This window comes from Chiloscyllium plagiosum, unplaced genomic scaffold, assembly GCF_037043375.1.
Source record: "Chiloscyllium plagiosum isolate Xiang-an unplaced genomic scaffold, Cpla_swu_hap1 HiC_scaffold_7, whole genome shotgun sequence".
In the NCBI taxonomy this organism is placed as follows: Eukaryota; Metazoa; Chordata; class Chondrichthyes; order Orectolobiformes; family Hemiscylliidae; genus Chiloscyllium; species Chiloscyllium plagiosum.
The window spans coordinates 103,486,692-103,510,333 of record NW_028270145.1 but is presented as its reverse complement, the minus strand read 5'-3'; the positions used below and the strand labels follow the sequence as shown (position 1 = coordinate 103,510,333).

General features: G+C 41.3%; 1 long non-coding RNA gene across 3 annotated transcripts in view; it reads right to left on the bottom strand.

Annotated features, from left to right (window-relative positions):
- Window positions 1-287: 287 nt before the first annotated feature.
- The window catches only part of LOC148149674 (uncharacterized), a 41,420-nt gene continuing 18,065 nt past the window's right edge, over window positions 288-23,642 (bottom strand). The window contains exon 3 of one of the 3 annotated variants that reach the window (XR_015757556.1): window positions 288-787. This is a non-coding gene — a long non-coding RNA (uncharacterized LOC148149674). Of the gene's footprint in view, window positions 788-6,656; window positions 6,836-9,414; window positions 9,520-23,642 lie in introns of those variants that run through there. The other 2 variants (XR_015757557.1, XR_015757558.1) reach the window with 2 other exon arrangements.

Sequence of the window (23,642 nt, the reverse complement as noted above, 5' to 3'; positions counted from 1 at the left end):
ACAAACTAATATTCAATTAGACAAAATATTTGTGGACGCTGGAAATCTGAAACATAAACAGGAAATGCTAACAATCCTCAACAAATCAGATATCAGATATTGAGTTACACTTTTGCCGCATCAATCCACCTGCATTAAAAAGATATCATTTTTGAATCTTAAGTTAAAAATTCATGTTATAAATTCATGATGAAAATATATTTGCTGCCAGACATTAAACCTTAATCATTGTGTTGGAATTGGTATCTGATCAAAAATGGAGATAATTCAATAGATTATTAAAGGAATAATCATGCTCCTAAATGTGAGCCTGAATAATGCAGACAAACATCGGTTAAGGAGTTCTCCCTTCTGTCGATTGCCATCGGCTAAAATCATTTGGCAATACCCAACATCGATAAAGCTGTGAAGGACTGACTACTGGATGTGGCACCCAGTCATTACTAGGCTGAGTTTTAATGGATAATTGATACCATTAAACAGCCACATTGATTTTTGCCTGTGGACTTGAGCATGTTAGCTAGGCAACTGACCAAGGTCTGTAGATGAAAAGTCTGTCTGCTTGAAGGTTTCTTCAGTGGTCTGTTTTCACAGAAACCTCTTACCCTAATGGCTATGTTAACCAGAAAGTGCCATGCCAATGTAGGAACACATTCTCCTGTGAGTGCCTGCACTTTGTCTCAGATTGAGCAGTTTCACCGGCAGGCTGGAGTTAATTCTCGTCGTCAGTTTTAGATACAGGTTTCAGTCATTTGTCTGATTTTGAGGAGAGTGTGAAAATCTTAACCTGAAATTAAAACAAAACTGTTTCAGCACAACGATGAATGTCAAGTTTTAAAAAAAAATCTTGGATAAAAATTGCAGAGATTAAATGTGACAAATTTGAATTGTGCTAATCAATAACAAGGCTGCTGTGTCAGCAAATAATTGCATAACACAAATTTTCATTGTATGCAAAATATTTGAAGACTTTTTGCAAGAAATGTGATAAGGCCCATTCTCAGTATTTTAGTGAAGCAGAAATTTCTTCTCAGTCGAACCAGTCTCACTTGTGTTTCTAAGCTTTTCTTCATTATATAGGAAGCAACAACAGGATGAGACCTTGCAACATCTCAAATCTGCCAGTCCATTCAATAAGATCATGGCTAACCTCTACCTCAAATATTTCCTGCTTAACTGTTCAACTGGTTTACTTGTGCTAATGTTTCCAGCAATATACGAACCAAGGAATCTCAACTACAGTGGCCTGGAAACTCCTCAGATCTGAACTTCAGAATGCAATAAGGAAACTTTACTGAAGCCTGAAATTTAGCAATTAGTTTTACCTGTCCACTCTTGATTCTTGCTAAATGCTCTTCATTATAGATCAAAATGGAAAATGTATAGTTATAGATTTGTTGACAATTTGAAACAAATTTCTTCTGCTAATGTAAGTTATCTCAATTGCTTCTCTGCTATTTGGATCCCATTGTGAGTGTAGTGCAGTGATTGTAATGAGGTCAGCTAGGTGGACTTCATGCAATATGAGTTCCCTGATTGGGGCTGTTAATCTGGTCCCATCAGGGAGCCTTGGCTGACAGACTTAAACAGGAGTGTCAGACAGGTGAAGGGCTAAAGGGCTTTTGCTCGAAACGTCGATTTTCCTGCTCCTCGGATGCTGCCTGACCTGCTGTGCTTTTCCAGCACCACTCTGATCTAAACTCTGGTTTTCAGCATCCTCACTTTTGCCTAGGAGTGTCAGACATGCTGTTCACTCTGAGAGCTGACTCTGAGGAAGCTGGATCAGTGTCAGGAATCTCTATCAACAAATAAAGGGTGGCTTAGTGACAGGGTACCGGCCTCTGTAGAGTTATTTCACTAGGAAGACCCACATTATCTTGTACAGCTGACAGTTAAGTGCGAAGGCAAAACCTGGCAGCTGGAATATAATGTAAGAAAATCTTAACAAAGATTTTTAATTGTCAAGGGAGCCAAAAGATTCAACACGAAAAGAATGAGTTGAGGCAACAATGACATCAATCACAATCTTATTGAATGACACAGCAGGCTTGATGGGCTGAATGGCCAACTCCTGTTCCAATTTCTTATGTTCTTATCAATGACATTAGGGATGTTGTTTAGAATTAGAAATAGAATGGAATTGGAATTAGAACTAGAATTAGATTTATTATATTCTGTTTGGGTTCTATTGTGAATCTCATGTTGTGATTATAATGATTAGAATATAAGTTCCCTGATTGCAACTGTTAACCTGGTCCAATCAGGGAACCCTGTCTGATGGATAAGAACAGTTTATTTTTTGAAGGGCACAGCTTGTAATGTTAACATACATAAAAGCCTTCAGTGTAGTTAAAAAATGTACAGGCATGAATTTAAGGTTATGTAACGTACAGACTAAGAATCAAGAGCTGAAAAATGGCACCATGTCTGGATGTTATGAAGGTATAGGTGTACTGTACCTTTAAGAGAGAGAGGAAGCTGATAAGGACTGACTGAAAGCACAGAGTATGCTGAAAAAATTTAAAATGCAACATTTGGTTGAAACAAATAACTGAAGTTTCATTGCCATGGAACAAAAAACAAATTCAGATTCGGCCAAACAGTTTAAATTATGTCCCAGATACCAAAATCCAATTGAAATTGAATCTTACTGTTTGCGATGACATCAAACTAATGAAATGATCTGAAGATTTGGGGTCTAAATTGGACATTTTGAACAGTTAGGGGGAGAGCAGCAAAGAGCACTCAAAAGTAAAGACAGCCAGTAGAATAACTCTCTGACAGGTAGCTGTATGTAAGAAATTTGTGCAGCAGAAGACTGAAGCTGACGTACAGAAATCTATGGAAAAGGTCTGACTTTCCAAGAGAACAATGGGTTTGAAGGTGATTTGCTGTAAATGTACGAAGGAATTTATCTGATCAGTACTTAGAGTGGGAGGCAAAAGATAGGTTCAAGAGAAAGGACTTGCAAATATTTGTGGTTTTAATGTTCTCTGTTGGACTTAAAGAATAAAATTGTTAATTTTTACTTTAAATAGTGAAATCTGGGATAGTTCTTTTATCTCTCGAAATTTAACAAATTACAACGCGAGAGGAGCTTCTCTGTGTCGGGTTTACATTGGCAGAGGAGTTTACCCCATGTCGTAACACTGGATAACTTCTTTTTAGCAGTGTCTGTCAGGATGGGCAAGATTTTGAAGCAAGACTTTTTATGTTTCTACATAAGACTCGAATTGTCTAAAGTAACCTCAGACACATCCTTGACAATATATAGGCATAAAAGCACATGATGACTACTGAGTATTTACTAGACATTTCTCTGTGCCATTATGTACATGCCTTCACTGACAAACTTCAAGAATCTCAGAAAACCCTCGAACTTAGGATTCAACATTTAAAACCAAACAACTCTGTTAAAGTTACTCTGGTGATTGATTAATACATGCAAATCCATGTTTCCTAATCTCTCCGGTTTTGTATGCCTTTCCAACCGATTCCAGACTCAAAGCCTTATGCACATTAAAATCCAACCAATACCTTATTAAAACCTATAGCATCAATTCTAGAATGCTCAACATTTGCAATAAATGCCGTAAATATATTCAAATGGTAAGGTGTTAAATAGCTGCAGGGCAAAGTTGTTAGAAAAATGTAGAAATTGAAATAACAATTAATCATACCCATTCATTTGAATGTAAGTCAGCAACTTGCATTTCAGAGACTATTTTGTGTGTTTGACATCCCACTGCAGGAAATTGAACACAAAGTATATCATGCCAAGTGTGGTACTAAGGATGAGAAATTTAGGGTTATCAAATCAGCCATGATCTCACTGAATGGTGGAGAAGATTGATGAGCTTAATGACCTTCATCGGCTCCTATGTCTTATGGTCTTATGATGCACTAGTCTGTTGGAGGTACCATCTATTAGATGAAATGCTAATCTGAGATCTCACCCTGCCTCTGAGGAAACAGCAACAGAAATTGCTGGATAGTTGGTCTTGCAGCATCAGTGAAGAGAGAACAGAGTTAACTTCTTGAGTCTGGTGACTATTTTCAGAACTCAGCCTCTCAGCAAACAAATTAATCGCACAGCTTTGAAGAAAAATTCTGGTCTCCCTGCTATCGGAAGGATATTGTGAAACTTGGAATGGTTCAGAATGATTTACAAGTATGTTGCCAGTTATGGAGGGTTTGAGCTACATAAAGAAGCTGGGGCTATTTTTCCTGGAGTGTCGAGGGCTGAAGGGTGACCTTATAGAGGTTTATAAAATGACGAGAGGCGTGGATAGGTTGAATAGTCAAGGTCTTTTTCACAGAGTACATGAATCTTAAGCTAAAGGGCATAGATTTAAGGTGAATGGGCAAAGATATAAAAGGGAGCTGAGAGGCAACCTTTTTTACGCAGAAGGTTGTTCGTTTATGTAATGAACTGCCAGAGGAAGTGGTGGAGGCTAGTACAATTACAACATTTAAAAGGCATCTGGATGAATCTATGAATAGGAAGGGTTCAGAGGGATATTGGCTAAATGCTGGCAAATGGGACTATATTCATTTAGGGTATCTGGTTGTCATGAATGAGTTGGACCAAAGGGTCTGTTTCCATGCTGTACATTACTATGAGTCTCTGACTCTAAGTAGAGCAGGCGTTTTCTCCGAATACTAGCCAACACTTATCCCAAAAACCCGGCATAAAGGAAGATTATCTGATCATTATCACATTGTTTTTCAGGGGACCTTCTTATTTCAAAAGTGATTGTTACATTTTCTACTTTATAGCAGTGTCTGAGTTTGAAATGACATTTAATAGAAATATAATTGCTTTCTTTATCTTGATAAGTACACAACCTATTCCTATGATTAGACAGGCAAAGCTAATTGTGTGTTGCATTTAGCTGAACTGAAACAGCTACAGTATTAAAGCCGAATAAAACATTAAAGACTGCTCTTACATCTGGAGACAGCCCTCTAAAGCTGCTAGCCCTTACTTGTACAATGGTTTCTGAACACAGACATCCCATACATCTGTCAGCAGCCCATGTGTAAATTTGTTCAATTAACAAAGACCTGGTCATTGCAGTGGTGCAATGTTACAAGAACTTGTACTCTTATTGAGATCCTCCCTAGATCCCTTGTCATTGCAGTTCTCTCTCCTTTTCTTTAAAACATCTCTTAAAACTTTAATAATAGACAGTGTTGGAGAAACTCAGCAGGTCAGGTAGCACCTGTGCACAGGAGAAACAGGGTTAACGTTTCAAATCCAGTTTGAAAACTGAGTAATGAAGAAAAGTAGTTTTGGATTCAAAATGTTAATTCGGCTTTCACTCTACGGTTGCTGCTAGATCTGCTGAGTTTCTCCAACACTTTCTGTTTTTATTTCAGATCTTCCTCAACAGCAGTATCTCACTGTTGCCTTCAAACCTATTATTTGACTAAGTGAGAGGCTACCCGTTTGAAAAGAAACTGGATTAGAAACTGGCTTTCTGAAAGAAGGCAGCGAGTGGTGGTTGATGGAAAAAATGCAGCCTGGAGTCCGGTTACTAGTGGTGTGCCACAAGGATCTGTTTTGGGACCACTGCTGTTTGTCATTTTTGTAAGTGACTTAGACGCAGGCACAGGTGGATGCATTAGTAAATTTACAGATGACACTAACATCGGTGGAATAGTGGACAGTGTGAAAGAATGTTACAGGTTGCAAGGGGACTTGGATAAACTGCAGAATTGGGCTGAGAGGTGGCAAATGGAGTTCAATGCAGCTAAATGTGAGGTGATGCACTTTGGGAAGAATAACAGGAAGGCAGAATACTGGATCAATGGAAAGATTCTTGGTAGGGTGGATATGCAGAGGGATCTTGGAATTCATGTACATAGATCCCTGAAAGTTGCCATCCACGTGGATAGTGCTGTTAAGAAGGCATATGGTGTGTTAGGTTTCATTTGTAGAGGGATTGAGTTCTGGAGCCGCAATATCATGCTGCAACTATACAAAATGCTGGTGCAGCCACACTTGGAATATTGTGTACAGTTCTGGTCGCCATATTTCAGGAAGGATGTGGAAGCATTGGAAAAGGTGCAGAGGAGATTTACCAGGATGTTGCCTAGTCTGGAGGGAAGGCTGAGAGACTTGAACCTGTTCTCATTGGCAAGAAGAAGGCTAAGAAGGGATTTGATAGAGACTTACAAGATGATCAGAGGATTAGATAGGGTAGACAGTGAAAGTCTTTTTCCTAGGATGATGATGTTAGCATGTACGAGAGGGCATAACTACAAATTGAGGGGTGATAGGTTTAGGACAGAGGCAGGTTCTTTACACAGAGAGTGGTAAGGGCATGGAATGCCCTACCTGCTAATGTAGTCAACTCAGCCTCATTAGAGACATGTAAACAATCCTTAGATAAGCACATGGATGATTTTGGGATAGTGTAGGTGGACGAGCTGAGAATAATTCACAGTTTGGCGCAATCAAGGGCCGAAAGGCCTGTTCTGCATTGTATTGTTCTATGTTCTAATATCACCTTATGGCCTAGTATTGAAATTTTCTGTTTACTCTCTCCTACAAAGTGCTTTGAGCCACTTTACCATAAGAAATGAAAATTGATGTTTCTCTGAGGCAGTTGAAAATGTCTTTAATGTTCTTCTTGCATTCCTTCAGGGGATACAAGAAAATAGATTTTTGTCTGTTATCCCATTAACTTTGCTGGCAGAGGCATGAAAGATAGTTTTAATGTTACAAAATCCAGCAGATTGCACATGAGCTGTCATCTCCACCATGGTCAGTCCTGGGAAATATGCAAGCTCTGATGAAGTATTCCTGCCAGATCCATTTTTCACGGGTCTGCACAAAGCCAAATTTAAAAAAAAAACAAGTAAGGCTTCCATTTCTTTAGCATCAGGTGGCACAGTGGTTAGCAATGCTGCCTCACAGCACCTGGGACCTGGGTCTGATTCCACCCTCAGGCAACTATCTATGTGGGTTCCCTCCCGGTGCTCCCGCTTCCTCACATAGTCCAAACATATGCAGGCTGGGTGGATTGGCCATGCTAAATGGTCTGCAGTGTGCAGGCTACATGGATTAGCAATGGGAAATACAGGGTTACAGGATGTGGTGGAATGTTCTTTGGCGGATCAGTGTGCACTTGATGGGCTGAATGGCCTATTTCTGTGTTGTAGGGCTTCTGAGTTCACAACCTCAGAACATCTCAAAGATCTTTATAGTCAATAACCAGATAATATAATTTGTTGAATGGTCAGTGACCTGAAACTTTAACACATTTCTATGGTTATTTCTAGTAAATTCTGTTTATTCAATTGGATATATGTAATAGTTGAGCAACAAATGTTGGCCTCCCTCTCTTTTCTTTAGATGCTGTCCTGGGATATTTTGCATCGAGCTGAGAGAATAGTTGGATGTTTAGTTTACCATCTGTGAAAGACATGCTCCCAGCACAGGAGTGGAGGGTAACTTAGATTTAATGTTCTGGCTAGGTCTGTTTCTGCATAGCCGAAGACTTTCCCTTGTGTGAGTCTTTTGATTTTAACAGGACCAGCTCTTGTGGTCCATGTCCTTTTGTCCTTAAACTGAGATGCTTTCTAGGCCATTTCACAATGCAGGTAAAAACAAGGACTGCAGATGCTGGAAACCAGAGTCTAGATTAGAGTGGTGCTGGAAAAGCACGGCAGATCAGGCAGCATCTGAGGAGCAGGAAAATCGACATTTCAGGCAAAAGCCCAAATGATTCCTGATGATTCTTTTATCAGTTGAATTCAAATTTCACCAGGTCTCATTGTGGGATGTGAACATATGGTCACCCTTCACTGTCACTTTTGTTTCCCCTTGATAACTTGCTTGATCAACTGGCAGAAATTCATGTGTGCTTAAAGCTGGATCTACCACTGTCATTGCCGACATTGTATATTCTCCATATATAATGTGATAATGGAGAGATATCTTAGAAAAGCCATCTGCCAGATTTCTCATTTAAGAGACATGCGTTTGACAACAGGATCAGAGAGTATTGTAACAGTACATGAGAAGATTAGAGTGGTGCTGGAAAAGCACAGCAGTTCAGGCAGAATCTGAGGAGCAGTAAAATGGACATTTCAGGAATACAGGCAGAGTGCCTGAAGGGTGGAGAGATAAATGAGAGGAGGGTGGGGATGAAGAGAAAGTAGCATAGAATACAATAGGTGAGTGGGGGAGGGGATGAAGGTGATAGGTCAGGGAGGAGGGTGGATTGGATAGGTGGAAAAGAAGATAGGCAGGTAGGACAAGTCATGGGGACAGTGCTGAGCTGAGGAGCAGTAAAATCGACGTTTTGGGCATCTGCAGTCATTGTTTTTACCAAGGTTAGAGTGTAGTCAGCCATGAGATTCATTTTTGCAATTGCTGACTGATGTCTTAATCATTGATAAAAGGGAACAATTTCATTGAATTGTGTAACCATTTCCACTGACACCAGTGACAGACTCCTTGGGAACTGTTACATTGGAAGATCAGAAAGACAGTCTCACAATCCAAGTGAAGGAGAGTCCTTTTTTAATGGGAACAATACCAACGTGCTCCAACTATTCCCTGTACTGTGTGATAGGGATAAATTCATTGGGTTCTCAATTATAGAATCATGCAGTACATAATGAGGCCATTCAGCCCATTGAATCTGTAACCAACACAATAAATTCCTTTCATTACCAGAACCCTGTGCTTCATTTCCTTTGCAAGTATGCATTCAATTTTCTTGACTATTTTAACAACAACACATAAGTAGTAAAAAACAGATTAGGCTGGAATTAGTAAATTAGAAGAATCTTCTTGATATTATTATTATAGATGAGTATACATATATTCAACATTTTATAATAAAATTCCTTTGCCGCCATTTTCACAGAAAGGTTGACCTGTTCACAACAAACATGCAAATACTTTCATTCAATTGTTATCATAAGAGGCTTCTGGGACATGAGTATTCCATCATAAAATGCATCGGAATTCACTTTTTTCGTAGCCACTCTTGTGGGAGAGTCTAGAATTAGGGGGTATGGCTAAAACTAAGACATCTTCCATTTAGGTCTGAGAGGAAGAGTTTTGTTTTTCTCTGTAAGAGTTGTGAGTCTTTGGAACTTTCTTCCCTTCTGTGGCAATGAAGAAATTGACTATTTTTAAGACGAGGGGAGAGAGATTCTTGACTAACAAACCTGATGGTTTTATCACTTGACTGTTAATCCAGGGACCCAAGTAATGCTCTAAGAACCTGGGTTTGAATCCCACCATATCAGATGGTGAAATTTAAAATCAATACATATTTGGAATTAGTAGTCTAATGATGACCATGAATCCATTGTCGATTGTCAGGAAAATACTCATCCAGTTCACGAATGTCCTTCAGAAAAGGAAACTGTCATCCTTACCTGGTTTGGCCTACATGTGACTCCATAGCGACAGTAATATGGTTGACTGTTAACTGCCCTGTGGACAATTAGTGATGGGCAATAAATGTTGGCCTGGCCACTGAAACCCTCATCCTTTGAATAACTGAGAAACAGGCCAAAGGGTAGAGGTACACAATTCTTTATCCAGAATCGCAAAATCCGAAAAGCTCTGAAACCCGAAGTTTCTTCTGTGTCCAGCACGACACTCTCAACTATACAAAGGATATACTTGCCATTTGAAGAGGTGTTTATGTGCTGTTATTAGGAATTCACAAACAGCCAGGTTTTCTTACTGTAAGTACCTTACCCTAAGAAAAATAATAAGTGCTTCAACTTTCCCACAGGCGCGCACACAAATTGGACACAGAGTCAAAGAGTGTGGTGCTGGAAAAGCACAGCCGGTCAGGCAGCATCCGAGGAGCAGGAGAGTTGACGTTTTGGGCTTAAGCCCTTCATCTGGAATGAGGATAGATGAACGAACTGTAAACCCAGAAAAAGTAAGGGTTGTACATCTCTAGAAGTTTGATGATTAGCCTGGCTTTAGGTTGAACTCTGTAGTTATTCGAGGTTAAATGTAGAGGCAGATTAAAGATGTAGATAGGTGATTGATCTGTTCTTCCAGAGAGTCCACCTGCTGGGCTAAGTGCTTCAAACCTGAACAACCAGAACAGTGCCTGAGGCCCTGCAAAATTTCAATCAATATGTTTATGCTGCAGCTGGATAGCATGCTGGTGAGGCCACACCTGGAGTACTATGTGCAGTTTTGGTCTCCTTACTTGAGAAAGGATGTACTGTTACTGAAGGGGGTGCAGAGGAGGTTCACTAGTTCGATTCCACAATTGAGTGAGAAGGTTTATGAGGAGAGATTGAGTAGACTGAGATGGAATTTAAATGAGTGAGGAGGGAATCACATCGAAACATATAAGATTATGAAGGGAATAGATAAGATATAAGGAGGGAGGTTGTTTCCATGGGCAGACAACCTTAAAATAAGGGGGAGCAGATTCATGACTGAGTTGAGGAGGAACATCTTCACCCAAAGGGTTGAGAATCTCTGAAATTCTCTGCCTGGTGAAACAGTTGAGGCTAGTTAAATAAAATATAGACTGTATACTAAGGCAAACATTTGACTAATTGAGGCTAGATGTGAACCATATGTAACGGTTCCAACTTATATACAAATTCAACTTACGAACAGACTTTAAAATGGAACTCGTTCATAACCCAAGGACTTCCTGTACTTCGTTTTTAACACAAAGACAAATAGGTTTTTGAATAGTAAGGGAACTAAGGGTCACGGTGAGTGGATGTGTAAGTGCGGCTGAGTCCATGAAAAGATCAGCCATGAGTGGCAGAGCAGGACTGACAGACCAGATTGCGCTCTCCTGCCCCTATTTCTTATGTTCTTATGTTTATTAGTGATGTTGATTGAATGAGAGATAAATGGTGGCCTGGTTAGTGGGGAGGGCTCTCCTAATTACTTTTTAAGTTGCACCAACTGATCTTTTATGCCATAGGAACACAGGACAAGAGGAGACCTAAACTGTCCTTTCAGTCTGCCCATGCTTGATCTGGTTTTAATCCTCAGCTCTACTTTTCTGCATATTCTTCGACAATCTTCAGAAGTCCATCTGAAAGGCCAGTGGCGAGCTCAGTCCAACATATTATCCAAAAGGTGGGACCTTTAAAACAGTACTGATGGATCAGCCTAGGTTATGTGCTCAAGCGCTGAGTTGGAGCATAAGCCAACAACTAATCAGCAAGGAAATGAGTAAAAAACGAAAACAGAAATTGCTGGAAAAAGTCAGCTGATCTGGTGGCATCTGTGGAAACAAAGCAGAGTTAACACCTCGGTTCTAGCTTCAAAACTGATAGTAGCTGAGAGTAATGTAGCATATGTGACCAGACTCTATAAAAGATCTTAAAGTAAGGGAACCCTTAGGAAGTAGCGACCATAATATGGTAGAGTTCAGTCTGGAGTTTGAAAGGGAGAAGGCAAAATCGGATGTAATGGTGTTACAGTTGAATAAAGATAATTATGAGGGCATGAGAGAGGAACTGACTAAAATAGACTGGAAGCAGAGGCTAACCGGGAAGACAGTAGAGCAAAAATGGCAGGAGTTGTAGGTATAATTGAGGACACTGTACAGAGGTTCATTCCCAAGAAAAGAAAGATTAACCGGGGAGGGATTAGACAACCTTGGCTGACAAAGGAAGTCAGGAAATGTATTAAAGAAAAAGAGAGATCCTATAAAGTGGCTAAGAACAGTGGGAAATCAGAAGATTGTGAAGGATACAAAAGCAAACAGAGGATAACAAAGAGTGTAATAAGAAATGAGAGGATCAAATATAAAGGTAGGCTAGCCAGTAATATTAGAAATAATAGTAAAAGTTTCTTTCAGTACATAAGAAACAAACGACAGGCAAAAGTAGACATTGGGCCACTTCAAACTGACGCAGGAAGCCTAGTGATGGGAGATAAGGAAATAGCAGGAGAACTTAACAAGTACTTTGCGTCAGTTTTCACAGTGGAAGACATGAGTAATATCCCAAAAATTAAAGGGTGTCACGGGGCTGAGTTGAGTATGGTTGCCATTACGAAAGAGATAGTGCTAGAAAAGTTAAAAAGTCTTAAAATTGATAAATCTCCTGGCCCCGATGGGATACACCCTAGAGTTCTGAGAGAGGTGGCTGAGGAAATAGCAGAGGCATTGGTTGAGATCTTTCAAGAGTCACTGGAGTCAGGAAAGGTCCCGGATGATTGGAAGATGGCTGTTGTAACCCCCTTGTTCAAGAAAGGATCAAGGCAAAAGATGGAAAATTATAGGCCAATCAGCTTAACCTCGGTTGTTGGTAAAATTCTAGAATCCATCATTAAGGATGAGGTTTCTAAATTCTTGGAAGAGCAGAGTCTGATTAGAACAAATCAACATGGATTTAGTAAAGGGAGGTCATGTCTGACAAACCTGTTGGAATTTTTTGAAGAGGTAACAAGTAGGTTAGACCAGGGAAACCCAGTGGATGTGGTCTATCTAGACTTTCAAAAGGCCTTTGATAAGGTGCCACACGGGAGGCTGCTGAGCAAGGTGAGGGCCCATGGTGTTTGAGGTGAGCTGCTGGGATGGATTGAGGATTGGCAGTCTGACAGAATGCAGAGAATTGGGATAAAAGGTTCTTTTTCAGAATGGCAGCCAGTGACGAGCGGTGTCCCGCAAGGTTCGGTGCTGGGGCCACAGCTGTTCGCATTATATATTAATGATTTGGATGAGGGAACCGGGGGAATTCTAGCAAAGTTTGCCGATGATACGAAGTTAGGTGGACAGGCAGGTAGTACTGAGGAGGTGGGGAGGCTACAGAAGGATCTAGACAGGTTGGGAGAGTGGTCCAGGAAATGGCTGATGGAATTTAACGTGAGCAAGTGCGAGGTCTTGCACTTTGGCAAAAAGAATAAAAGCATAGACTACTTTCTAAATGGTGAGAAAATTAATAAAGCCAAAGCACAAAGGGATCTGGGAGTGCTAGTCGAGGATTCTCTAAAGGTAAACATGCAGGTTGAGTCCGTGATTAAGAAAGCGAATGCAATGTTGTCTCTTATCTCAAGAGGGTTGGAATATAAAAGCAGAGATGTACTACTAAGACTTTATAAAGCTCTGGTTAGGCCCCATTTGGAGTACTGTGTCCAGTTTTGGGCCCCACACCTCAGGAAGGACATACTGGCACTTGAACGTGTCCAGCGGAGATTCACACGGATGATCCCTGGAATGACAGGTCTAACATATGAGGAACGGCTGAGGATACTGGGATTGTATTCGTTGGAGTTTAGAAGATTAAGGGGAGACTTAATAGAGACGTACAAAATAATACATGGCTTGGAAAAGGTGGATGCTAGGAAATTGTTTCCGTTAGACGAGGAGACTAGGACCCGTGGACACAGCCTTAGAATTAGAGGGGGTCATTTCAGAACAGAAATGCGGAGACATTTCTTCAGCCAGAGAGTGGTGGGCCTGTGGAATTCATTGCTACGGAGTGCAGTGGAAGCCAGGACGCTAAATATCTTCAAGGCCGAGATTGATAGATTCTTGTTGTCTAGAGGAATTAAGGGCTACGGGGAGTACGCTGGTAAGTGGAGCTGAAATGCGCATCAGCCATGATTGAATGGTGGAGTGGACTCAATGGGCCGAATGGCCTTACTTCCACTCCTATGTCTTATGGTCTTATGGCACTTATGTGCTGAAGATGGGGTGGGGGAGGGGAGAGGAGCAAACGATGGGTGAAGACGAAGCCCAGAGAAAGAGCAAACAGGACCAAGAAAGGAATGGGTAAAGGCCAACCTGGGAGAATCAACAGCGGCTAATGGAACCATCAGTGGCTGACAACGTGTTGTTTGGAGTAGCAGCCTGTGAGATGATAAGGCCTGATGGAGGATGGGATAAGGACATGGGAGAGGATGCTCAGACCTCAAAATTGTTGAACTCAATATTGAGTCCTGAGGGCTGCAGAATTCCCAAGCAGGAAATGAGGTGTTGTTCTTCCATCTTGCACTGAGCTTCATGGGAGCACTGCAGTAGGCCTGAGACAGAGATGTTGGCCAGGGAGTAGGGTGGGTTGTTGAAATGGCAGGCACTAGGACGCTCAGGGTCATTTTTGCGGACAGAATATAGGTGACTTGTGAAGCGGTTACTCAGTGTAAGGCTTCATTTCCCCAATGTAGACGAGAACCCATTGTGAGCAATGAATACAGGAGATTAAATTGAGTAAAATGCAGGGTAAGTGCTGCTTCATCTGGAAGATATGTCTGAGACCTTGGATAGTGAGGATGGAGGAAGTAAGTGGGCAAATATTACACCTTCTGAGATTGCATAGGAAAATGCCTTGAGGGTTTCAGAAGATAGGTGAAAGTGAGGACTGCAGATGCTGGAGATCAGAGTCAAGATTAGAGGATAAATTGACAAAGTATTTTCCCTGGGGTCGGGGAGTTCAGAACTAGAGAGCATAGGTTTAAGGTGAGAGGGGAAAGATATAAAAGAGACCTAAGAGGCAACTTTTTCACACAGAGAGTGGTACGTGTATGGAATGAGCTACCAGAGGATGTGGTAGAGGCTGGTACGATTGCAACATTTAAGAGGCATTTGGATGGGTATATGAATAGGAAGGGTTTGGAAGGATATGGGCTGGGTGCTGGCAGGTGGGACTAGATTGGGTTGGGATATCTGGTCGGCATGGACGGGTTGGACCGAAGGGTCTGTTTCCATGCTGTACATCTCTATGACTCTATGACTCTATGGTGCTGGAAAAGCACAGCAGGTCAGGCAGCATCCGAGAAGCAGGAAAATCGACGTTTCGGCAAAAGCCCTTAATCAGGAATGAGGCAGGGAGCCTCCAGGGTGGAGAGATAAATGGGACGGGGTTTCAGAAGATGTTAGGAGTGGAAGAGGAATGGAGCAGCTGTCCAGGAGGACACAATCCCTGTGGAAGGCTGACAAAGGAGGGGAGGGGGTTATGTGGTAGCATCTCACTGGATGTGGTGGAAATGGTGACTAGTGATCCTTTGGATGTAGGCACTGATAGGGTTGTAAGTTAGGGCAGGGGGACTGTGTTGCTTTTGCTGGAGGGATGAGAAAGCGTGAGGGCCAAAGTGCAGGTGGTGGGTTGGACACAGCTGAACCTCCAGTCGACCACAGTGGTGGGGGATCCTTAATTGAGGAAGAAGGAGGATATTTCAGAGGGACCTTTGGAGAAGCTGGCCTTACTGGAAAAGATGCAATGGACTCGGAGAAACTGGGTGAATGGAATAGGGTCTTCACAGGAAGCAGGATGTGAAGATCATAATCAAGGTAACTGTGGGAGTCAGTGGGTTTGTGTCAGATATTGATGGCCAACCTAACCCCAGAAATGGAAACAGAGATGTCATGGAAGGGAAGGGAGGAGTCAGAGATGGACCAGGTCAAGGTGAGATCAGGGTGGAAATTTGAAGTGAATTTGATAAATCCCAATTTCAAATGAGAGAGGGAAGCATTACTGTTGATGTCATCAATGCACTGGAGAAAGATTGTGGGTGGGGACCATAGTAGGACTGGAACAAAGAATGTTCCACATACCCCACAAAGAGACAGGCATAACTAGGGGCCATACAGATACCCATGGCCACTCCTCTGACCTGAAGAATGTGGGAGGAGTTTAAAGAAAAGTTGCTCAAAGTGAGGATGAGCTCGCTCAGGTGGAGGAGGCTGGTGGTGGATGGGGATGGTTCAGGTCTTTTTTACCAAGAACAAGTGGAGACCCCGAGGCCATCCTGATGGGAGATGGACATGGAAAGGGATTGCATGTTCATGGTAAAGAGGAGGCAGCTGGAGCTTGCAAACTGGAAATTCTGAAACTGACGTAAAGCATCATTGTCACTGCTGGTGTTTAACAAAGTATTTTCAAGACACATTTTCACTGTCACATCATGTTCCTCATCAACTGCCTCTGGCTCTGACTCACTCCACAAGGATTCTGACTGAAGTTTCATCCTTCATGTTTCAAATCTACCAAAAATCTATTAGCTTTAACTGTTCACTTAGGTCTAGTTGATATTGCAACAAATTTGACCATTGGCTGTTCATTGGTTTATTGGAATTAAGGCCAATCTACAATTAGATTAGATTAGATTAGATTACTTACAGTGTGGAAACAGTGGTTAGCACTGCTGCCTCACAGCGCCAGAGACCCGGGTTCAATTCCCGCCTCAGGCGACTAACTGTGTGGAGTTTGCACGTTCTCCCCGTGTCTGCGTGGGTTTCCTCCGGGTGCTCCGGTTTCCTCCCACAGTCCAAAGATGTGCAGGTCAGGTGAATTGGCCATGCTGAAATTGCCCGTAGTGTTAGGTAAGGGGTAAATGTAGGGGTATGGGTGGGTTGCGCTTCGGCGGGTCGGTGTGGACTTGTTGGGCCGAAGGGCCTGTTTCCACACTGTAAGTAATCTAATCTACAATTGCTGCCAAAAATACAAAGCTTCTATTTAATTCCTCTTGATCTCATCTTTTTCTCAAATCATTGTATTGACTCTCTCTCATGACCTTGCCCTTTACATTTGTGAAAATTGTTGGCTCATCGGTTTATCAAAATCAAACTGATGAAAAGTGATGTTAATTGCTCATTAGCTTCCTCAGATATGCTAAGTGTCTTGTCAGCCCCTTCCTGGTGTCAGTATTTGCTCCTAATGCAAACAGAACTATTGTAGATTATGTAATCGGAAATGAAGAAGACAATTGTTCAGTATCTTTTTTTTAAAATGTGGACTATGGATCACAAAGAAGAAAACATTGCAGTTTTCTGCAATGGCTTTGCTTCATGCGAGTTTCCAGTTTTTAAAAAATAAATAATAGCTAGAGTTACAAGAGATTCAAGTGATTATGGGCAAAGGGTGAGAAGGTGAAGTTGAGGCAGAGTTTGGCTCCAATCATGTTGAATATCAACATTCAGTCAAGGGGCAGTTTAGTCCATTAATGTTCCTGTTTCTTTTGTTTCAATATTCATTTCATCTGCACTACTCATTGCTGCTGAAAAGCAGCCTCCTTCATCAAAGATCCCTTCCACCCCGGTTACAATCTCTTCCAGCCTCTTACATCAGGCAGATGATAAAAAAACTTAAACACAAATACCAGCAGGTTCAAGCCCATCTTGTTCCCGGAAATTTAGAAGAATCAGGCGGGGGATCTTGCAGAAACATATAAATTGAGAAAGGAATAGATAGGATAGTATAGATAGGTATTCACAGAGGGAAAAATTAGAACTAGGGGGCATAAACTCAAAATAAGGCCGGAGCATATTTAAGACTGAGCTGAGGAGGAACTACTGCATCCAAAGGGTTGTGAATCTGTGGAATTCCCTGCCCAGTGAAGCAGGTGAGGCTACCTCATTGAATGTTTTCAGGAAAAGATAGACCTTTGAATTGCAAAGGAATTAAGACTTCTGGTGAGCAGGCGGGTAAGTGGTTCTGAGTGCATGAAACATCAGCCATGATCTTATTGAATGACAGAGCAGGCTCGATGGGCCAGGTGGCCTACTCCTGCTCCTATTTCTTATGTTCTCTCAAATTTCAAATCTAATGTTGACCTTGCTTTTTGTGCACCTTCTCTGTAGCCGTAGCACTGTATTCCTTGCTCTGTTCTATCACCCCATGATCTTTGTCTGTTATGATCTGCTTGTACTGCACAGAAAACAAAACTTTACACTGTACCTTTGTACATGTAACAATTATAAATCCGACCAATATTTGGCAAGTTACACCTATATTAGCACTTTATTTGGCTCATTTTGCAAAATGTTTCACAACCAATAAAGTATTTCTGGTATAGTTATTAGTCTGTGTTACTACCACACTTAAAACAGAAGTAGAAGAGGCAGAATCCCAATTCTCAGTAAGGGTAGACTCAGCAGTATCTTACTTTGTCCACTTTGTCTTCAATTTGCTTTGTGTTGACCCCATGTGTGGACATGCTGGAAGTATCTCTAATTAATTCAAATTCTTCAAATAACTCTGAAATCAAAATTCCCAAAAGGATTTGCAACAAAATCTTCAATGAATTTGTGTGGGAATGCTTTTGTCCTGAGTATGCTGCATGATCAAATTCTTGGTGAAAGTGGGCTCTGCAGATGCTGAGATGCTGGAGATTAGAGTCAAGATTAGAGTGGCGCTGGAAAAGCACGGCACATCAGGCAGCATCCGAGGAGCAGGAAAATTGACGTTTTGGGCAAAAGCCCGATGAATGGCTTTCCTGAGGAAGGGCTTTTGCCCGAAACGTCGATTTTCCTGCTCCTTGGATGCTGCCTGACCTGCTGTACTTTTCCAGCACCACTTTAATCTTGATCAAATTCTTGCCCTGACTGCATGATCACAAGATTGAAAATTGAAAATATCGGTGAAGAATCTGGGTCTATAGTGCACAACACAATTCCAATTGTTTACTGATGTGATTTTGCCTCCAGCTGGGCATTTTGACTAATACAGTCATGTGCATGTTATCTCCATAACATAAGAAAATTATCGTGGGTAGCATTATATTAAGGAACTCAACTGACATTTCTGACAGTTAGCCATTATATTCTATTTAATAGTTACATCAGAAAATATGCTTTCAATAACATGCCCTGCTTCAGGGGTGGCTCAGTGGTTAGCACTGCTGCCTCACAGCACCAGGGTCCCAGGTTCGATTCCAGCTTCGTCCGACTGTCTGTGTGGAGTCTGCACATTCTCCCCGTGTCTGTGCGGGTTTCCTCTGGGTGCTCCGGTTTCCTCCCACAACCCAAAGACGTGTAGGTCAGGTGAATTGGCCATGCTAAATTGCCCGTAGTGTTATGTGCATTAGTCAGAGGGAAATAGGACTGGGTGGGTTACTCTTCGGAGGGTCGGTGTGAACTTGTTGGGCCGAAGAGCCTGTTTCCACACTGTAGGGAATCTAATCTAAAAACAGGTTACCAGAAACAAGATTGAGTATGAAATCCTTATATCCTTAGGTCACATGCAATAATACGGTGATGATATCATGAGCAAATCTCTTAAAGATACACTAACATGCTGCACCAGCTGCACACTGACTGTGAGACACAACACAACTATTTACCTGTGAGCAACTGAACTGTCTCAGCTGCAAAATCTCAAAATTCCAATCTTGCAATAGTTGAATATCGATCTTCATGGAATCAATAAAATTTCTGATAGCGTTATGAATGGAATTGATTTCAATGGAAGTTTTTGTAACACATTACAATCTATAAGCAAACTCATAATCAATAACATTTACAAAAGCGTTCCAAAAGATTATGATAGTGTCAAGTCCTTAAATGCAATTTTCTTTTATGAGACTTCTTTACAAAAGGTACTGAGATGTTATGTTTTAGAATAAACTTCTCGCAAGGATGGCAGACAAAGATTCAATTGCAACTTCCTCAAAGAAAATATATATTTTTGTGGAAATTTGCTGGTCATAAGAAAAAAAGCAAGAAGTGGGAGAAATCAGATACAAAAATAGAAATTTCTGGAAAGGTTCAGCAGGTCTGGCTGCATCTGGAGGGAGAAATCAGAGGTTTGAGGAAGAGCCTTTTGACCTGAAACATAAATGCTGATCTCTCTCCTTAGGTGCTGTCAGATCTGCTGAGCTTTGCCAGTAATTTCTATTTTTGTCTCCGATTTACAACGTCCCCAGTTCTTTCAGCTTTTATTTAAAAATTGGATAGCTGTTTTCAAGGAGAAATCACAGGTATAGAGGTCCAACTGGCCTTTTTCTCTGCTGTAAGATTCTGCACTCTGTGTAAATATCATAAGGCAGATGCAATTATAAATTTTTGCTCATTTAAATATGTGTTGGCATATATCAGTTAGTGGCAATTTGGGAGTCAACGGGTGATAAAGAATTGCTGAAAGTAAACACTATGAAATATGTTGACTTTAACTCGCATTCACAGGCAGCCAGACATCAGGACACAATACACTTTAGGGTGTGCAACGAGACTGAATTTAATGGAAAACTGCCAAACTTCGCTAAGCAACCCCTATTGGACTCCTGCAAATGCCACATTAGAAAATCTCCGATAAAAGATAAGGCCTTTTTAAAATAAAGTGACATTTGATGCCAGGCAAGGAATTAATAAAGACACAACTGAAATACAGAGGAGTGAGAAGAAAGGTTATGTTGAATAATGCATAGTGGCACTGGGGTCCAAACTCTTGTCACAGCTGGCACCAATGTTAGAGAACAGAATGAGATTTACTGCTGAGGCTATTACATTTCACAGATCAAATTGGTATGATTGATGGTTGTCTTAACACAGTTTTCTGAGATGGGTTAGACAGCTAAAGCAGCCCTTATCAGTCTGTAAAAGACTCAAAAGGAAGTGGATGTATACCATTCTATTTCAAGTTCATTAACCTATTTTAATTGAGAGCAGACTTCAACGGGTTTTATTTATTTTATTAGTGGGCATGTGGGCATCATTGGTTAGACCAGCATTTGTTGCCAATCTCGAATTGCTCTTGAGAAGGTCATTCTTGAAACAGTGCAATCTATGATGGGGTAGACACACACTGAGTGCTGTGGGGGAAGGAGGCAAAACACTTAAACCCAATAACGGTGAAGGAATGATGATATATCTCTAAGTCAGCTGAGTGGCTTGGAGAGGAACTTGCAGACAGTGATGTTCCCATGCATCTGTTGCCCTCATCCTTCTAGAGGGAAGTGGCTGTGGGTTTGGAAGTTTCTGTCAAGGGAAACTGGTGAATTGTTGTAGTGCCTCTTCTAAAAGGTGCACACTGCTGCTAGTAGTGGAGGGAGTAAAGGTTGAAAATGATCGATGGGGTGCCTATTCACAGTGTGGTGAGATCCTTGAGTGTTGTTGCTGCAGCAAGGTAAGTAGAGAATATTCGGTCATCTCTTGATGTAGCAGAAAATATTAGGAGAAAGTGAGGACTGCAGATGCTGGAGATCAGAGCTGAAAAATGTGTTGCTGGAAAAGCGCAGCAGGTCAGGCAGCATCCAAGGAGAAGAAGAATTGACGTTTCGGGCATAAGCCCTTCTTCAGGGCTTATGCCCGAAACGTCGATTCTCTTGCTCCTTGGATGCTGCCTGACCTGCTGCGCTTTTCCAGCAGAAAATATTACCCAGGTTACTTAAACACATGGGCCCCAATTATCCACAGCCTATTAATTTCTGGCTAGTTTCATAAGGTGGATGTCCAAGAAAGTCACAACAGAAGCTGCTCATTATCACAGGTGGTGACACTCTCATTTTTTGCTGATCTTTTGATAGGAATGACCAGCATTCCTGATCATTCCTATCTCTGGTGGAGGAACCAGAGATAGGGACAGTCCAAGCTCCAATGTCCATCTCAGAGCATCACTGAGGTTACTATCCTCAGATACTTATTTCTTTAGGGTTGTGGCCTGAAATGCACAGCTTGAAGAATGGGGAAAGTAATTTTCAAGAGGAATAGGTTAAACACTGGGAAAGAAAAAAGATATGGAAAAGGGGAAAGAGAAGGTGAGTGGGACAAATAGGTTTTTCAAAGAGCCATCTCAGGTCCAATGGGTCAACACTGCCTCCTTCTGGTCAGTAAAGTAATATAAGGTGTAATCATAATCCCTCCACATTCTGTTATTTTCTCAAGCAAAATTGTTCATGAAGAATTAATGCTTCAACTAGAGCAGGGCAAAATATTTCAGGGGTAAGAGTTTTCATTTTTAAGCACCAAATATTAAGAGATGTAATGGCCTTGGAAAAGACCTTGGAGTTCAACTCTTTTAAGTGTGAGTTAATGTATTTAAGGAGGTTAAACATAAAAGGGAATACACAATTTTAGGGACTGTACTGAGGATAGATTAACTGAGAGATATTGCTGTGCAAGTGCAGAAGTTCTTAAAGTTCGCAGTTCAATGGCAGAGATATAGAATACAAAAGTAGGCAGAAATGATAAACTCTATAAGACAATGGTAAGGCTACTCCTGGAGCATTGTGAGCAGTTCTGGTCATCACATTACAGGAATGATGTAATTGCTCTGGAGAGAGGGCAGAGAAGATTAACTAGAATGCTGGAGAACTTTGGCTACAGGCGGGGATTAGAGAGTTTGGCATTGTTTATCTTTGAACAGTGAAGGCCGAGGGGTGACATGATGGAGGTATATATAATTGTGAGGGGTAGAGATAGAATAGACAGGAGGAACCTGTTTCCTTTGGCAGAGAGTTCAATTAACAGGGCTCATAGATTCAAGCTAAGAGGCAGAGGGTAAGAGGGGGCATGAGGAAAATCTAGTTTATACAGAAGGTGGTGAGTGTCTGGATTTCACTGGTTGAGTTGGTGGTAGAAACAGAGACTCTAAACTCTTGTAAAAAGCACCTTGATCTGCACCTCAAGTACTGTAAACTGCAGAACTATAAGCTGTTTGCAGGAAGATGGGATTAGAAAAGGTATCTTTGGATCATAGAATCATAGTGTCACAGCATTGAAACAAACCCGTACGTCCAACTCGTCCATGCAGGCCAAGTTTACCAAACTAAACGAGTCCCATTTGCCTGCATTTGGCCCAAATCCCTCTAAACCTTTCCTATTCATGTACTTGTCCAAATATTTTTTAAATGTTGTAACTGTCCCTGCATCCTTCCTCTGGCAGCTCATTCCAGATACGAATCATCCTTGTGTAAAAACGTTGCCCCTCAGGTCCCTCTTAAATCTTTCTTCTCCCACTTTAACATTATGCCCTTAGTTTTTAACTGCCTTACCCTAGGGAAAAGATCTTTGCTATTCACCTGATCTATGACCCTCATGATTTTAGAAACCTCTATAAGGTCTCCTCTCAACCTCCTATGTTCCAGTGAAACATGTTCTAGCCTAACCAGCCTCTCCTTATAATTCAAACCCTTCAACCCAGCAACATCTTTGTGCACCTTTTCTGCATGCTCTCCCATTTAATAATATCCTTCCACTCGCAGAGCGACCAGAACTGTACACAGTATTCCAAATATGGCCTCATCAATGTCCTGTACAACCTTTTGTACTGTAGCATTTCTATGGTTCTATGGTAACAGTACACAAACAATGATACCAGTGCATGAAGGGTTAAATTGTAAACATATGCAAATGTGACTTGTATCCACTTAAGTTTCGAATGTTGAGGTAATCTAACTGAGAGATTTAAATCAATGAAGGGATTGGATAGTACAGGTGCAGAAATGCTTTGGTAGGAGCCCAGGTCAAGGGAACATGAGAACGTAGGAGCAGGAGTAGGCAAGTCAATCCCTCGAGCCTGTTCCGCCATTCAGTGAAATCATGGCCTAACTCCATACACCTGCTTTTGGCTATGACCTTTAATACTTTTGCTTTAACAAAAATATACCCACCTGGGGGATGCTAATGAATAATTAGACAAGCAAAATTACAGAACAGCAGATAACTGGAGAGAAGAAACTTGAGATAGACAGACACCGTGATCTGTAGGACATGATCAAGAGGCGACTTAGTTAATGTTCTATCAGTGGAAGTTAATTGAAATTCTCTGACATTTAATTAACAAAAAACATAAATGACAATATTTAATTAATGGCAATAAAAGTGTAATCATGAACTTTTGGACATGATATATTCACTTATAAATGAGAGTAAGAAAAATGGTGCAGCAACATACAGGGAAGGTGATGGCCTTGTGGCATTAATATGAAGACCGAGGTAATGTTTTGGAGACCTGGG